Raw genomic sequence first — 15,665 nt, 5'->3', positions numbered from 1 at the left:
TTTTCCTGTCTCTCATCTCAGGATATTTTTTTACCTTCCTTTTGGGGATATTTTCTTCCAGAAGAACTTGCACTGAAATTCTTGTTAATCTATTAAAATGATACAATATTAGTGAAGGAAATTTCGGTCCATTTCTCTACTTCCTAATCAAAACCAGCACACAATACATATGGGCAAATACATACTTCGGTCTGCACTTCAGTGACAAGAAGACAAAAACATTATTTCAACTAGCACCCTACTTTATTGGTTCCCAATTTAAATTCTGTGTAAATATCACACTCCTGCTTCCACTTCAATTATGTATAGATGTTACTTAGCAACATTCTTTCTGCTTTTGCTTCATTGATCATTAACATTTTTTTACTATAGCAAAAGCAGACTGTGACAGACATCTTTCTTTGCTGTAAACATTTTTCTTCCACATGAATGCTGAATGCTGAAGCATTCAATTGAAAGTAAGAATCAATAGTTCACTACAGATCGAAAAAATTTCATCTCCTTACACTGTGCCAACTCCTACATCTCATACCACACTAATTTCATGACCTCTAATTCCACACCGATCAATTCATTTACTTGCTTCTAAAAACAATTTCCAGCTTAAACTATGAGCATAACCTTTAATTTATGAAAGATATCAAACAAAATATCTCATACAGAACTCTCTGAAGAAGGAACAATTGGGTTTTTTTCATGCCACAAGTTAAACTAACTTAAGGACATACAGTTAACAAGTTGACAAAGTAAGGGCAAGTTTTTGATGTTCGGTCTTCCAGATCTGTGGGCTTGCTCAACTAGCAATTATTAAAGTCAACTAACGTGACCAGCTGACAACTTGTAATGCCAGATTAAGAGTTTAATGTTCTTTGCCAGCATCAAGCTGATGCACAGTATGCCCCTCTATATCTAGAAAACTTAGCATGTCCTTTTTAAGATGACAAAACAATCTTCACAAAACTCTGGTAATAGAAGCTCATTTATCAAAAATAGAAGCTATTTATCAGAATCCTGTACACTACCTCAGACTCAGCTCTCCTCAAAACAATAGTTCATTAGCCAATTAGGTTGGAAAGAAGTATTTTCCTTCACAAACAGCTTTGATGAGCTGGGTTGCCATTTTTCCCACATACACAAAGGAAAAAAAAAAATCCAAATCCACTTGTCAAACATTGTTTCCCAACTGCAACATTTAAGGCAAAGATTGCCATTTCCTCTGGCAAAGACTTATGAACATTAAAAAAAAAAAAAAAAAAAAAAGCTGTACTTATAAAATCAGGAAAAAAAAACCCCAATCAAATTAGAAATCTCTATCAGCATAAACTTATCACACACACCCAGGCAGAGCTCTCTTGCAACTAGGGAGCAGATAAAGATTTTAATTAGCTCCCTTGAAAGTTGATGTTTGCATTTAGAACGAGGGACAAGTTCATCATCACGTCTTTATCATCCACTTTCCAGGAAGCTTCTTTGTCAGAATCTACATCCTAACCAGGAATAGGTGCCCACATAAAGCAGTCAAATTATAGTAAATTCCAAGAAAGTGTCATTTAAGAGTAGGAATGATTTGTATTTTAAGCTTGGAGTTCCTACAGCCCAATTGGGCAACACAGTCTAGATAGCCAGTTTTTAGAGTTGCACTTATTTGGAAACAGGAACACATGGGAATATTGCATCCAACTCACAACACTGAAACCAGGTTTTCAACAAGAATGATACAGATTACAACAAACATAAGATTATATAATTAGTTCAGACAAACAAATGCATAGCACAGATAATTCTGCCTTGGTAGAGGAAAGAGTACCAGGCCCACATATTTTTCAGTCTGCATCTTCTATTGTTAACTTTCACACATATTATATGCATATAAATTTGTGAACATAAATGTATTAATAACCAAGCCATCCTGTTAAGTGCCTGTCACTTAACAGGAGAGGAAATTAGTCTGTAGTGCCTATACGAAGGTGCAGGTGAGTCATAGTTTTTAGTCTTTTAGTTTGCACCTTAACGAGACATTCTGAAAAACATGAAGTATGTATGATAGATACTAATGTTTCTCTCAAGACTCAAAATAGAAAGTAAATAAGCAGATACAACTTTAGTATTGGTTGACTACTTGAGTACCAAAAGTTTGTACTCACTGAGATGGTCCCGAAGTAATGAGCAAAATGTCATGACCAATGGTTCAATCAGTCTTTAAGCCACTACTTCAAAAATAATACTGAAAAGATCCAAAACACTGTTATAGGCAGATAAAAAGTCTACTTAGTTTTCTACAGATTTCCTGACATTTTTAAGAATTAGATGATCAGGCTTAAAAGGTGTGAAGTAATGTATCATAAAAGCAACTGCTTACTGGAAACCTGCAACAAAATTTTAAGTGATACAGATAATTTTACTTACCAGAAAAGTAACACCACAATCCCATAAAAATGTCCAAAACCCCCAAATGGGCACTGAAATAATCAGTTCCTGTAAAACATTTGTATTAATATTACTTTTTTATTTTGTTTTTGATTTTTCAATCAAAAACTTTTTTCACCTATAGATACACTGACACTACTGCTTCATTTCTAGTTGACAGCTTTCTGACTATCTCTGAACAGTAGGATTCAGAAGGACACTGAAGCTTCAGACACTGCGGTGGGTTGACCCTGGCCAAAAATTAAGTCCCCACTAGCCAGCCATTCACACTTCCTCCAAGCATGGAGGGGAGCCACAGAAGCAAGAAAAAATTTGTGGACTGAGAAAAAGCCAATTTAAAAAGGAAAGCAAAAAAACAGGTCAAAAATAAGCAAGTGAAACAAAGGCCCTCTCACCAGCATCCCAGTGCTCAAACTGCCTCCAAGCAACATCTACTTTGGAAAGACCAGCCTGCAGTTTCTATCATTTAGCATGACATTCTAAGTCACAGCCCTTTGGTCGATTTGGGTCACTTATCCTGGCAGTGTTCCCTCCCAAGCTTTTGAACTCTCACCCCCAGCCTACTTTCATGGGCAAAGTTAGAATAGGTCTTTTTGTTGTGCAGGTGCTGCTCTGCAATAGGTAAAACCCTGGTGTGTTACCACTGTTTTAGTCACTAACCTAAATCAGCAGCATTTGAGCTGCGATGAAGGAAGTTAGTTCCATCTGACCCAGACTCAATACAGATGCTCAGACACAGCTCATGTCTCAAGTTAAACAGAATGGTATCTAACTGTACGCAGTGACCTTCCCTCTTTTTCTTTCTCTTACCATTTCCATCCTGGTTTCCAGGCACGCTGATGAACAAGCAACCAGGACGCCCAAAAGCATTACTCATGCAGTCTAAATGCAACTACTGAGGTCATAGTCCTCAAACCAGATGTCACCTCTGAGGCTACCAGCCTCACTTTCATCTTCTTGTCATTCCACTTTCCAAAGTGCAGCACAAGAAAAGTTACTCAACTTTCTTTGCTCCAGGTAGTACATAATAAACTTTCTAAATACCTCATGTCCATAACCATGTCCATCTCTCTTTTCCCCTCTTTTTTTTTTCCTTCCTAATTTCTGGAATTCCTTTCCCTTAATTTACAGCCTGTCAAAGCTTGTCCAGTTCTTGACACTCCTGATATATTTGACATCTCTCAGCTTCCTTGTACTCCATACATTTCTTTGATTTCCCTAAAAAATTCAACTAGCATTCAGTCTACTAAGGAACTTCTCCATCACATTGTCTGTTGGTGTTTCCAAGTTGGTGTTTCGTGCTTAAATAGGAATCATGCAGGGAAGAACTCAGTAGTGATCCTTACTGATAGAAATGCAACTTCTAAAGTTTGTGATAGCACATATGTAAAAAGAAGTAGAAATATGATTAAATAAAATTAAGTAAGTAATTCTGTTTCTCACATAATTTCATAGTTTACTTCAGGAATATTTTAACATGGAAGAAACATTACTTGAGGCAAAACTTAATTTCCAGCATAAATGTTATATTGGATTGCATTCAAAAAACCAGCAGTTTTCTTGACTCACTGTTGTGTTGTCAGTCCATATTGAACTGCAAGAAACTGAAGAAATAATTCATAATACAGTATTATTCTGAGCAGTTCCACATGCTGTCCAGGCTACTTAAATAGTCTATAAATAATTGCTCAGAAAGGCACAACTGACAGTGTGCATAGACTGGTTGATGAATCATAAGGTATTTTAAGTAAAATTTTGCTTGTTTAACTGTTTTGTTTTTAAACCACCTGCACCATATTGTTCCATGTATCAGGACAGATTAAACTGTTCTCAGTCTTTTACTGAAAACCAGACAAGCTTACAAATGATAAGTTCTATTGTACTATGGAACTGATGTCAAACAGAAAAGCTCTGTATTGTGTGGTTCCCATTTTCTATTTTTTGGCCAAGTATTTAGCATCAGGTATTGTTACATATGAAACTAACCCAGATACGTCACACACTTACAGTCTTGTGTCATATGAAAGTGATTTTAGTTTTTGCCTCCTCATCTTCAAAAAACATTTATTTGTCTCCCTGAAGTATAATTTCTCACTTGAATTTTTTTTTGTCAGCTGGCAACCAAACTGATTAAATCTACAGTATCTTCAGACAGAGGCATAAATGAACAAAGCCCACTGATTTGAGGCAAAGCATACCTGACTTCTGTCATTGTAAATGTTGCCAGTGCATACACTTCTTTGTTTAGACCAGCAGATGCAGTATTTACATGTCTAAAGAGGCACAAAAGCACCTAACGGAGATTATAAAAGCATCTAAATGAGTAAGCACCTTACTTCCAGCAACTTTCACAGGAGTCAGGCATCTATTACCGTTAGTCATTTCAGCAAAACCTACCATGTTTAACTTAGGTCACCTCCAATACCTCCAGTACTTCTTAACAATATCCTTAATAATGTCAGTCTTTTGTCAGTCAGAAATTTCTTTTTCCTAAAAGTGAACATCAAAATTTATCACTCCAAGCAATAAAGCAAAATTTAAACTAGGGTATGAAAAATTTATTAGCTCTATCTTTTGGAAAAAACCAACATCTTAGGTTGAACAGAATCAGCTTCATCTTCAGGTTTTGCAATTGCAGAGTTGCTCCTCCTGGCATCCATACAGTTTTAGATCATTACCTTTATACAATATAATGCAATATAATGTTTATGGTATACGAAATCTTTCCCTCAGCTTCATGTGATTTCAGTTTTTAAGCACTCCTAAGGAAGAGTTACAAATTAATTGCATAGATTAGTTCTTGTAGACACAGTATTGAGTCAGCGCTGACTTAAAAGAACACTAATGAATTTGATAACCAATCGGTCTCCCATGTGCATCTGAAGAATTAAGGACCTAAATTAATTTTTTAACTGCTCCTCCAGTTGTTGGTGGGTTGATTTTTGGGTGGACAAGAGTGAGGAGGGAATTGCTTACTTCATTTTACATGCGTTTATTGGAACCCAGATCCCTCCCTTTCATATTTTGCCCAGATAATAAATACTCACTCTTTTTTCAGCTGAGTTCTGAGATTTCATTAAGATCAGAGTCCTAGAGTGCTGGGTACTGTGCAAATATGTAGTTGAAAGAAAGAAAAACATTACAGCAATAAACCAAAGGGTTTAAACACATACTGACTTTGGCATTGGAGTATCAGGACACAATACCCAGTTACTTTAAGTAAAATGCCACTTTTAAGTTCTACTTCCGTTGGAAAATTCACTGTAATGCCTACCAAGCAGAAACATAGTAGTAAAAATGTTAGAACAAAGAATGTAAGCTATAAACTCATCCTAATGAAGGTATAACGACAAAACATAAACAGATGAGAAAAGAATGTGCTTGTTCTTAACATTAAAAGAAGCTTAAGACTGTGTTTTACACAAGAAGCAAACCACCAGTCTTTGAATAAGCACATAAAGCTTTTTCTTTATTAACTACTGAAAGTGGTATTTCAAGAAATAATATTAATTGACAGATTAAAGTGCTGCTTCTATAAGACTAGCAGAAAAGAATATTCCATATTCTGTTGTATGTTATTTAGAATTTCTTTCAGTATTCTATTCTTTTATGTGCTACAGGAGTATGCAAAGCTATACTCACTTGAAATGACACATCCAAACAACTCACCTCAGAGATTATTTAGGGCAAGCTCGCCAGCACATCAAACAGGACAAGCCTACAACAGAGAGATACAAAGACAGCTCTGCTACTATTTCAGGCTGTCTCTTGTGGAGAATTTAGGTGCCAGTTACGAAGATCACATAAATGTTTCATGTTTTGCACAATCACTATTGATTAATTATGACCTACATTAGCATTCAAAAAGCCTCAGCAGTAAGACCCTGTAAGACTGCAGACAGTCATTTCAGGTGAATTACTGGTGTGGTCCTACAGAATGTCAGTAAATAAGGAGATCATCTCACCACAATAATTATCGAGGCAGTGGAAAAACAAACGAACAAAATGCACAACAGTGACATGTTATCTAATTACAATGCTGTGTTTGTGTAGAGCTTACTTTGAAGTGTATCCATTTGAAAATATGAAACCCTTCTGATATGGCTATTCTAATATGCATTATTAAAGTCCTGAAAATAAGGATTTATAATGTAAGATACATCTGGATATACTAGGATATATTTGAATATACAAATAGCCATCACTATTTTGGCATGGTTTTATCTATTCTTTGAATATCATGCCCAGAAAAAAAACTAGTATAACGAGAATGCAATATCTCAGGGCAGGATGTTCCACCTTCATTTAAATAGAGAGGAAATGGATGTCCAGCAAGCTGGGGTGGAGAAGAGAACAGTGTGCTGCCACAAAAGCTATTTGCAGCAGTTAATACTGGAAGCTTTCACAAATCCATGACTGGAACTAGAGTAAGCTTTACTCTAACTAACAAATTGCTGACAGCAATTAAAAATGACCCAATTATTTCTGGAAAAAATAGCTCTTTAAAATTTAAAGGTGAAATAGACAGACGGGAGGAGAAAATGAGCAAAATAATCATGTATAAAAATTCAATAGCATTTTACTTGAAAACAGAAAAACTCAATAACATTCCTTATTGTCTTTCAATGAAAGAACAGAATAAAACAAGCTACTGTAATTGTTTTTTAACAACAGATTTTTCCATAAATAGCATTTGTGTTTTAATTACAGTGTTAAAGCTGAGTGAAGAGAATTTACTTTGTTACATACTGTTTCTTAACAGCCATTCTCAACATTATTCATTAAACTGGCGTGCCATTCAGAAAGAAGTGCATTTTTATTCTATTCCTTTAAATCACTGAAACATCTGTATAATTCCTTAGGACTGACTTAACTATTGATGCAGCTGTAAACGTAGTCAGCTGAGCATCATCATCCTTTTCAGCATAATCTAATATCTCAGTGATTTATCAGAGTAGGGGCTTGCATAAGACTCCCATATAGACTCATATAGCTATAAACCTTCCTATTACCATAACAGGGTTTCTTGCTGTTACTATTCCTCTGGGAACTTACTTGCTAGTGAAATGTTTTCCCCCCATATAACTTAACTAACCCTTAAAAGGAATCCTTTGTAAATACTTAAAATTATGAGAACAACAAATCACTTACAGAAAATATATTCTCCTGGTGAAAGTAGGATTCTGTGACACAGCTGCCATTAGTTATTTTTTTATTATAAATTAAACTTCTAAGGAAAACAAGAAAACCCTAAGTTTATATTTCCTAAGTCCTCTCAATGATGTAGAGGCCACTAAAAAGGCAAAAAAAACCCCAAATAGTGGTTCCTGACTCAATTTAGAGCCTTAAAACAGTGTCTACAAAGAACAGAACATATTAAAGCAGTTAGTAGTACTACTAGCCTGGCCAAACCCTACTCAGCACAAAAGCTGCAGAAAGGAGCTGTGTAATTCTGGCTATGATCAAAACTGACCTTATGTTTATTCTATCAAATCTGTTTCCTGGGACTTGTTCCCCCTTTCACTGTTATATTCATCTGCTACCTCTTGTCTTAAACTGATCTCCTGTGACTCCTATGCCACTGGCATCTTTGTTCATTATATACAATAAACACCACAAATGATTGATCTACATTTCTTGACGAGGTGTTAAAGCAGCCCCGTAGCAGGAACTGCTGGGAGCTCCATGAGATTCTCCAACAAGCACAAGAGTTAAGCTTCTGTTTTAAAACTTTCATTCACTTACTTTGGATGTTCAGCACTGTCTAGAAGATTACATAATCAGTTTCATTTCATTAAAATTTACTGAACTCTTTTCCACCCCTCAAGAAGACACCAAAGTGTCTTGCCCCAGTCAATTGCCTAGTAGCTACATGCCCAGCACAGCTCTGACACTTCTTCTGGGAGGAATGAGCTGGTACTACAAAGAGGATGAAGAAGCACCATGATGGATTCCTTACAGCATGCAGTCCTGAACAAGCTAAGGACTCTTCTAAGTTACACAACAAGATACCCCAACAAGGAGCCAGTGAACCTTTGTGAAAGCTTGGTCACCTCTGCTCTAAAACACATCCTACTCTCCGCAGTACATGTGATTCGACAGAAATTTGGCAAATGCAGGCACACACATGCACCTGTACAGATCTCAGACACCCAAATTACCCATGACCCTTCATGACTCCTTTCCTGACCATGCAAATGTAATGATGCAACACTGTTCACCAAAATAACAGAAAACAATAACAATAACAATAATAATAATAGTAATAATAATAGCAATAAAAGGAAAAAAAGGCAGGAAACCTCTAAAGAAACCCTATGATCTCTCAAGGCATGAAGTTCTGGATTTTGGTCCGTATTATTAAATTAATATACTGAAGACTTTTACACTATGATTACAGCACCTACTATCAAAATCCATACAAAAGCAGCTGGAATTTTTCTTAGTACTGAATTATGAAAATTAAAATCAGATTAGTAGCCCAGTATCTGGAAAGCAATGCAACATATTATGGAGTACCTGACCTATTCATAAGCTTGAAAGACACCATATCCCTTCCAAAAGGCAAAAAACATCCCCCTATTCATTATATCCTACAGACAAAGGAGGTCAACAAAGTTAGCAGAAGTTACTCCAATGTTTATGTTGGATAAACAAATAAAAAGTAAATTATAATTTGGCTTTGATCTCTTTTTTTTGCCCTTTCACCCTTTTCACACAACCCAAACATGTCAAGAACAATTCACTGTCACTGCGTGCTCTCAGGTGAATAAATCACTATAGTACATTAGTATACACTGTCTTTCTTTATATTAGAGCTTTGTTTCACTGTGCTACTGAAGCTGTGGTTGCCTCCAGTAAACAACTTTCTCTGCAAGGCTCAAAATCTTTTTCCTTTTCTCCCCTTATCTTTCACATTGCAATCTTTCACAGTCACCCTCCTTCTCACAGCAGGAAACACAGTTCTACCCCAGTGAAAGACCCAAACCCCATGACCCTCTGAGCTCTTGCTTCCCCCATACAGTCTGTTCCTGCTTAGTGATGGCCTTTCTTATGGCTCTTTTTCTTTTTTTCTTTTCTCTTTTGCATTAATTTCTGCTCTCTGTGTCCAGTGTCTATTTTTTCACTCTAGGGTGCTTCATTTCATCCTTATTAATCTCACTCATTTAACTTGTCTGGGGAACAGTCTCCCAGCTACCACTGGACTGATATTTTCCGTTTCCTCCTTTCAGTCTTCCAAAACTGTACTTAATCTGAACATTAGGTTGACTTAGCACATAAAAGAGAAAATAATGTGTTCTTCTAACATAGATTGTAATATAAAGTCTGAAAACTACTCTTTAATTTTATTTGCACCAGATAGGCTAAACTTAAACCTAAGCAAATAAATTATGCTGCTCCTTCGAATATCTGCCTAACCCTCTATATAAAGAGTGTATTGTAAGCAAAAAGTTACTTCAAAGATTTGTGTATGGGATTTAGGATTAAGATCTAGAGGGTTCTACTGTTTAATTCAAAGATATTTTATTACTCAAAAATATTTGCTATTCCTAAACAAATATATGCATGTACACGGGCCGGGATTAGCAATAAATATGTCTGCACATAAGAACAAATAATATTTTTCACCTGTATGAATAAAATACAAAAAGAAAAAAAAAGATAAGTATATAAAAATGTGGTGAAGATGGTACAGAATTTAGGATTAAGGTGAAAATAGTGAATGCAGAGATGAAGATGTGTAACAGGAGTAAAAAATACAAATGACCAGTTACTTATAAAACTAGAAGAAAGGCTCAAGAGGATTAAGCTGAGGGTGACAGAACAATTCCCAGCCTAAAATCTGAAAGAACAGGAAGAGGATATTTCAGGTAGCAGGATCATTATCTTGTCCTATAGGTATAGAAGAGAGTAGAATAGTATAGGGCAGCAAAGTAGGAGAGAGGAGAATGCAATTATAGCATCAGATGGCTGAAAAGCTTTTAAAGAATGTGTATTTTTAAAAGAAAGTGCTCAGAGTAAGTTATTTAATTTAAAGACATGCAGGCCAAGGGAGGATGAGTGGGCAGACCACATTGTATCAACTCAGTAACTATCTTCAAGGTTCTGGGGATTATTAGACACTGGAAATGTGAGAGACCTCACATATCAGAAGTTCAGATAAGCATTTTTCATATCATGCCATATGGGAAATCATTATTCAGTTGACATAAAATTAGGATTAAAAATCATAAATATTAGGTCAGTAAGTAACTAAAGGGGAAATGAAAGTGATTACTATTAGAAAGTTTCAGGCAAGAGGGAAGCTATAAAGAGAGCTCCTGAAGGACCAGTCTTGAGAGAAATCTTGTTATTTTTGTAACTACTTTAGCCAAAGTGTCAGTACTATATTAGTGACCTATCCTGGTAATTCATTTTTGGGGAGACAATCAATACCAAGGAGCATTGGGATATTTGTATGCAAAGAACCCTGTGACCCTGAGAACACGAATAACACCAATGAAATAAAAATCTAGCATATAAATGGCAAGGCCATCCCCCTAAGGACTAATAAAATCATTTCTTCATAAGCCAGAATTGCATCAGTTGAAAATGACCGAGGTGGAAAAGGATAAGTCATAGGATTTAAGTATGAGTGTTATATGGACAATGCAACTCTAAGCTGCATCAAACAAGATTTTTCAGGAGAGAAGGAAATAGTGATATGGGCAAAATCTAATCATTGCTATCTCTAAATTGCCACAGAATCCTGTTCACTCATGTTAAAGAATGATAAGCTTAAATTGGAAGAAGTGCAGAAAAGAGGTGCCAACATGATCAGAGAAATGGAAAATCTATCTGACAAAAAGAGACTGAAAATCCTTAAGCATATCTGGTCTGGTGAAATGAAAGTCAAGAGAAAATACGCCAGGGAACTGAATAGTGAAAGGAAGCAAAAATTATTCAGTCTAGGAGCCACAGCTGGCATAAGAACAAATAAATAAATATAAGGTGGCCATGAATAAAGTTAGGCTGCAAATCAAAAAACAAACAAAAAAAATAAAAAGTCTAAACATTAAACCAATGAAAATCTGTAACAGCCTTGGAATAGAAAAAAAGGGATGCAGCTTCTATCCCTTTCCCAAGACTACACATACCTGCAGTGTGTTTTACAAGCACAGAAGGTGGATCAATATGAAGGGCTACTTGAAACAGTAAGAAGCTGGAGTTTTCAGCCAAGGAGATCCCTTACTTATATTTTCAAAATTCCTTAAACTACAACTACTATTTTTCAGGAGAAGCTATGCATAATAAACAGAAGATAACAGAATTAAAGTCTTCACTTTACAGAATCATATACTGTTTTTCCATAGACTAAATGCGCTAGTTAAAACAATCTACCTAACTTTTTTGTAGAACTCACAATTTCAAGCCCCTGAGACATCTGTGATCTTTCCATTTCAACTACATTTTATTACTGAACTGCTAAGTGACATTTTCATATACTTGAATATCAACTCTGCCTTATATAAGTCAAAATACATGAGAAAAAGACTATCCAGCACCAGCCAAAAAGCCGCAGTTCCTGAGATCACAAATCTGTAACTTACCCCCTTCTCAATGTATCTACATTTCTAATAGATTAAAGACAGAATAATTTTGCAGGCATGATAATTTAGTTTTGCTTTTTTTACGTAACTGTTCAGATGTAGTATAAGAAATGCTGTTTGTTGATGAAATCTGAATGGAGGGGACAAAAGAACTTTGTAACACCACTGCTCCACTCTTTCATTAACGACCACTTTCCAAAACAGGCTCACACATGTAATTTCTTCCTGAGGAGGTGAGAACTGACAAAAGTCAAATATTTATTTTCCATAATGAAAGCGGCTTACCTAACCAGATACGTGAACTTAGACAGTTCAGTTCTCACAGACCCTTGTGAAGGGACATTTAAAGAGCAGTAACCTTTTCATTTTTCTGAGCAGAAATGACTGAGGAGCAAGGAAGGGTAAGTGTCAGTGAGACCTTGGCAGAACAACAAGCTCAGGACTTTTTATCGGACCAAAAGAAGAGCCAAGGACTGACCCAGAAAGCCACTGTAGGAGAATCTTGAGAAGGAATTTTCAAAGCTAAATTAGTAATCTAGGTGTTGACTGAATAGCATCCTGGCTAATGGTTCAGCCTCTGTACATTTTCCTATTTTCTATACATTTGATATTTTGATATTTTGGACCATTTAGCACCTTGCACCGCTCACAGCTCCAGGCACCTGACTGGAAGAGCTGTAAATTGCTCCAAAAACTAGTTAGCAAATTCATTTACTTTTACTAAACACCCTTCTTTTAAGTCAGTTGTGCACTTCCCCAGAAAAAGTCCAAGCCACCTTATATTCAGTTGCCTATTGCAAGAGTTGCTTATTTTATTTGTAGTTACTTAAAGTTTACTGCAAAGAAATTAATAAAAATCCAAATATAAAAAACAAATAGATGGTGAAAAAATGGTACCATTAGCAGTAGTGATATTTAGAGCCTGTTTCAACCCTAGCAAAATGTAAGGAAAAGCCAAAATTAATAGCAACATCAGAGATCCACAATTGCTACACAAACACAAAAGAAAGAGTAAACAACTATGTACAAACAACTTCATTCAGAAAACAATTATCTGTGACTGTGTACACAAGTATACTGTCTCGAACACTGCCCTACAACAAACAGGTATTCACACTTGTGCCACCTCTTTTAGTATGCCACTTACTACAGTTATATCCCGGTACTTCCTGACAGCAGTGTTACACAGCATTTATACATGTTAAGGGATGAAAGAATATAGCTCAGTGCCTTCAATTCAACCTGCTCTAAATAAAATATTGCTCTCCCTCCTTTACCACAGAATTTGCAGGAACTATTTGGACTTGGCTTACAGAGACAGCCATCCTAGCGAGAGCCTTGTGTGAGCCCAGATAGGTGCTTGGAGCTTAATGAAAGATGTTCTGCTCTAGCAGGGCTCAAGGATATGTATCAGCAGCCACGCTGAGGTCATGGCAGTGCCTGTGACGAGAGAGCTATAAATGCTTCTGTTTACACCCGGCTGGCTTCATTTCTCCTACCCAAGATGCGATTTGTCCCGCACCCACGGATATAAGTGGTGTCATGGGATGTGCTGCTGTGCTTCTGTAGACCCTACGCACAAAGCCTACCATCATTCCCAATTTCTTTGCCGCCCTTGGGCTTTTCTGCACCAGCCTAGAGAGAATTTGACAAATTATAGCTTTTGCGAGCTTATTAGAGAGCTGAAAAGTACAGCTCGTATCTTTAAAACATAGAGCCCTCCAGAATCCACTTTCTGTTTATTTATTTTTTTAGCATTTGCTCTGAATGCTGCCTTCTGGGTAGTTCACATCTCATCACCAGCCATCTTGCTTGCAAGTGCAATATATGACTCTGATCCTATATCCCTAGAAATGTAGAATGATTAAAAAACACTTTGATAACTGAACCCAAGTTAACATTTAAATGAGGTAATATTAAAAAAAAAATCTTGTTATGGTAAACCTATTAAAACATTCAGCTTTTATGTAGCTGCTTTTATGTAGCTCTTGAGTATTGACTTAGATCGATACTCAGCTGTTCCGTTTATTAAAATCTGCCATTTCATCTGCAGAATTTGCTCTTGTTAGTATTGCAAATTCATCAGGATATCTTAAGTAAGTTTAAAAAAAAAAGGTGTTGGATAAATGTAATCTTAGGCACAATATACTGCTCACTGTTTTCCATACAAATCATTCGATCAGTATTGCTGAGCAAAATGACTGGAGAACTGCATTTACTTCTGCTGTCACTTAAGTGTTCTATCTTATTTCTGGCACTTTCTAATCAGCTAATTGGTTTCGACCTTGTTGGGCTCCGCAAACGTAGTCCATGCAGCAAATTATACCAAGAGAGCAGCTGGTCCCATAATGTTATTGTACATTGCTTCATCTCCTGAATGAGATTTATCTCCCTGATCCAGTCTGTCACATGTTCTGAGGAAAAAATAATTTGGGGGCTTTTTTTGGTTTTACTAAGAAAAATGTGTAAATCGCAAACACAGAACAATTTCCACTGAGTGTGGAAACACTGTGCATGTATTTAGTACTCACATTTTTCTTAGGACACTAGGAAACTAATTTGTCTCTTTCCTGAGTCTTTTAAATAGATGATGTTGTTATCTCAGGTGACATGTCAGCAGAAAGCTAACATGCAGCAGAGGCAGTACACAATACTAATGAAACACTCCAGAGGCAAATCTGGTACACACTGTCAATAATTCAGAGTTTATGGTAGGTTTTCTTATCAGTGAAGCCACCTTTTCCATTTTCTCTTTCTTTACTGGCTTTATCCATATTAAGCTCAAAGGAACAAGAAAGCTCTCACACATGGCTTGCTGAATATTGGCATGATTAATACCCGCTCCCTGACAGCTGTTGAATTGAGGTGTTTTCTCAATGTAAACAGTCTGGACTGTGTTCCTACCGAGGTCTGGCTTTTGAGGAAGGTCTCTCATATGCACAAGAGGGTGGCAGGAGAGAGGGGGTGCAAACCCATTCTCCACGCTTGCCCTACCTTCTACAATACCTGGTGTGCCATGAAATAAGCCAGAGCAGCCAGGAGCACAGCACCAGGGCTTTTAAAACAATGTTAATTCTGAACTAGCATCAGGTGCCAACAATTTATTTTGCATTTTAAAAGTGCTGTTTACTCAGCATCAGGAGGCAGTTGTAGCTGAAACACAAACGGCCCCCCACTGACTATGTATAACAGTATAAGGGCCAATAATTCAAAGAAAAAAATCTCTTCGACTAATTAGAGGCCTGTGGCCTGAAGATCACCAAAGATTTCCAAACAAATCTAAATTGTTTTTTAATGCAGTCATCACAGCATCTCTATGACAAAGGTAAGTATTGTTGACATTTCCAGGAGAAATGGACAGGTAAAGATGATGGCATGAGGTGACCTGATAATGTAGGACAGCAATCCCTACTTTTTATAAGCAAGGGCGCTTTTCTGCAAACCTCTCTATTCAACCAGGATGTATCTTCTGCTCTTTTGTTTGCTCAAAGGCAGATCAGGTACCCAGGTGGATTAATAGGGAGGAGCCCTAGGCCAAAACCAGCTGTTTCATCGACCACATCCTCTTCTATTCCCTGTAAATTCACATGAGTTGCCATTCATCACCAAATGGAGGCATCTGCCACCATGGTTTCCTTGAAATTTAGC

At 36.7% G+C, this 15,665-nt stretch overlaps 1 protein-coding gene across 3 annotated transcripts in view; it reads right to left on the bottom strand.

The window, feature by feature from the left end:
• SYT1 (synaptotagmin 1) overlaps positions 1 to 15,665 on the bottom strand; it is a 338,139-nt gene that overhangs the window by 264,258 nt on the left and 58,216 nt on the right. The window contains exons 1-2 of one of the 3 annotated variants that reach the window (XM_066183295.1): positions 4,825 to 4,909; positions 2,407 to 2,475 (exon numbers count right to left, since the gene is read on the bottom strand). The exons of 1 other annotated variant lie outside the window; for it this stretch is intronic. The gene's annotated coding sequence lies outside the window, so the exon portion shown is untranslated. Of the gene's footprint in view, positions 1 to 2,406; positions 2,476 to 4,824; positions 4,910 to 15,665 lie in introns of those variants that run through there. One more of the 3 variants, XM_066183298.1, reaches the window with a different exon arrangement.

This window comes from Chamaea fasciata, unplaced genomic scaffold (genome assembly GCF_029207755.1).
Source record: "Chamaea fasciata isolate MVZ Bird 193981 ecotype frontalis unplaced genomic scaffold, bChaFas1.0.hap1 SCAF_5, whole genome shotgun sequence".
NCBI classification, from domain to species: Eukaryota; Metazoa; Chordata; class Aves; order Passeriformes; family Sylviidae; genus Chamaea; species Chamaea fasciata.
The sequence above is the reverse complement of the archived record's forward strand: the minus strand, read 5'-3'. Positions and strand labels throughout refer to the sequence as shown.